The following is a 3,407-nucleotide window of genomic DNA, read 5'->3' as shown; positions in this document are numbered from 1 at the left end:
CCCTTAATCCAAGGTAGGTATTGAAAATGGGCGAAATCGGACAATAACCACGCCCACATCCCATAACGGTAATTTTCGGAAATACGAAAACTGCGATATTTTAGTAACTACTGAAGATTATTCACTCAAAATTGATATTTACAACAATTTTTAGACGAAAACTAAGAGTGTTGTAAATTTTTGGAAAATGGGCGTAGCCACGCCCACTTATGGTTACATGTGTATATCTCGGTACCCGCTGCACTAATTTCTTCCAAACTTGGCACAGTTTTGGCCTTGGTAGCAACCGAATAATTTTTAAAATCCGGATAACCACGCCCACATCCCATATAAGGTAATTTAGAGAAATACAAAATCTTCGATAAATCAATAAATATTAAAGCTAATTTATTTAAAATTGATGCTTGCAACAATTCTTTACCAAGAAATACGTTAATGTAAAATTTTGGAAAATGGGCGTGGCACCGCCCACTTATGATCACATATATGTATTCGGTAACCGTTCTACCAATTTGTACCAAACTCGGTGTGCCTATATCTATCTCGATTCGTTTTGGCTGTTACAAACAACCGTTATGTGAACAAAATTAATATACCCTTGTGCACAAGTGCGCTCGGGCATAAAATGTCGAAAATAAAAGTTATGAGCAGCAAAACAATTTTAGTTTTGGGAATAACTCTTATAAAGTTACATAAAAGTTGTTTTACTGTCCTACGGCCAACGTTCTCCACCTCCAAAAGAAATCATTACAGTTACAGTTTGACACTTTACCAGATTTTACCAGCAAAAGTTCTTCTTGTAAAATCTTGCAACTTCTGACAAAGAGAGTACCGATTTTACTCTCTCACTTTGCCCCTACTTTGCCACAGAACTGAGTACGGGAACGCTTTCTGGTAAATTCCTGTGAATTCTAGCAACTTCTTGCGAGTTGGGTAACGCGACTATTGTTAGAATCTTAGCTTTGTTATCTTAGCACAGTTATTGGCCTTGGTGCAGCGCACCAAATGGCCGAAAATTTTTAAAATCGGACAATAACCACGCCCACATCCCATATAACGGTAATGTAGAGAAATACAAAATCTTCGATAAATCAGTAAATATTAAAGCCAATTTATTCAAAATTGATGCTTGCAACAATTCTTTACCAAGAAATACGTTCATCATAAAATTTTGGAAAATGGGCGTGGCACCGCCCACTTATGATCACATATATGTATCTCAGTAACCGTTATACCAATTTGTACCAAACTCGGTATGGTTATTGTGCTTGCCACACAAAAGCAAAACGTTCAAAATTATTGAAATCGGACTAAAATTACGGCTTTTCATATAACGGAAAATTTTAGAAATACTTGAAACTTCAATATTTCGAAATTATAGGACGCTAATTTACTCAAAATTGATACACCCCGGCTTACCAACTAGCGGTAGCTTTCGAAAAGGTGAAAAACATATATTTAATATTTGCGCCGGGTATTTAATGTTCGGCTCCGCCCGAACTTAGACTTTCTTACTTGTTTTATTCACAGGTTTAATATAAATTCATTTGTATAAGCAAAATTTTGAGAATTGTTGAAATCGGACCATATAACGGTAAATTTGAGAAGTGCTTGAAACTTCAATATTTCGAAATTTAAGAAAGCTAATTTACTCAAAATTGATACACCCCGGCTTACCATGTAGCGGTAGCTTTCGGAAAGGTGAAAATCATATATTTAATATTTGCGCCGGGTATTTAATGTTCGGCTCCGCCCGAACTTAAATTCTTACTTCTTGTTTTTACGTTGTCTGGTAGGAGTTATTCCTAAGACACAACTTTTTCCGTTGCAGATAATTTTTATTTTCGACTTTTTTCTTTTTACGTTGCATGATAAGAGCTATTCTCAACGAATTTTTTCTTTTCGTTGCTCGTAACTTATATTTTCGACTTTTGTTTCTTCACGTTGCTTAGTAAGAGTTATTTTCAATGAAATTTTTTTTTCGTTGCTCGTAACTTTTATTAGGAAGTGTTTTGGTTATGCGTTGTAGTAATGAAATACATATATATGAGGCATTCTTTTTCATATCGGACATCAAATTTGGTGTCACACTTTCTATGCGCATAACATTTTTTTATGGGTTCTACACATGAAATAAGCTGACACGTATTCGAGGAATTCGTTTTCTTTCTTTTTTTTCTTCGCAGATATGATCTGTCAAACTTTGAATTTTGCGTAATTCGTTATATCCATTAGCGCACACAAGGGGTGGGTTTTGGGGTTCAACCATCTCCACCGAAAACCAGCAGCAGGATTCCCAGCATTTGCTATAGCTGATTTTGATCGCCGAAATCTCCAAAAGAATAGCAGGAATGCCTAACAGCACGCAACATTTAGTTACATGCCAGACTTGGTCGATTAGTTACTCATTACAGTTATTACTTTTCGATTTAGTATACTTTTAGGCCCACCGCTTTTCATTTAGAGAANTTATGTATGTTACCGCATAACTTTGGACCACGTCAACCGATTTCGATAATTTTTGCATCGGAAAGGGAGTGTCTCAGAGGTGGTCCCATACTAATCTGGTTAAGATCCGATCAGTGGATCATGAGATATATATATATATTTTTTTTTATATGAGAGTTGAAGTCTGTTTTTTTTTTGCTAAAAATTACTTGTTATTTTTTTATTACTGTTTAAGCGACTTATGCATTTCGCGCATAAACAAAGCACAGCGAACACACATNTTTACTCAAAATTGATACACCCCGGCTTACCATGTAGCGGTAGCTTTCGGAAAGGTGAAAATCATATATTTAATATTTGCGCCGGGTATTTAATGTTCGGCTCCGCCCGAACTTAAATTCTTACTTCTTGTTTTTACGTTGTCTGGTAGGAGTTATTCCTAAGACACAACTTTTTCCGTTGCAGATAATTTTTATTTTCGACTTTTTTCTTTTTACGTTGCATGATAAGAGCTATTCTCAACGAATTTTTTCNAACACACATGCACTTGTATTGCACTCCCGCCCAAAACCAAGTGCAGCGAATAAACACACGCACAAGTTAAAGAAACAATTTATTGAAAAAGTGGAGTTGTATAATGTCGAGAACAGAGTGATATTGGTTATTATTAATGTTCTTTTTAAAGAATACTTGTTTACAAGTAATTTTTAGCAAAAAAAACCGACTTCAACTCTCATATAAAAAAAATATATATATATATATATCTCATGATCCACTGATCGGATCTTAACCAGATTATTATGGGACCACCTCCGAGACACTACCGATGCAAAAAGAATTATCGAAATCGGTTGACGTGGTCCAAAGTTATGCGGTAACATACATAAAAAAAAAAAAAAAGATTCCGACGAACTGATAACCTCCTCCTTTTTTGGAAGTCGGTTAAAAATACACTTACA

The sequence above is a fragment of the Rhagoletis zephyria genome, unplaced genomic scaffold (assembly GCF_001687245.7).
Source record: "Rhagoletis zephyria isolate East Lansing unplaced genomic scaffold, Rhagoletis_zephyria_1.1 Rzeph_scaffold_00305, whole genome shotgun sequence".
NCBI lineage: Eukaryota > Metazoa > Arthropoda > Insecta > Diptera > Tephritidae > Rhagoletis > Rhagoletis zephyria.
This window is presented reverse-complemented; position numbering follows the sequence as displayed.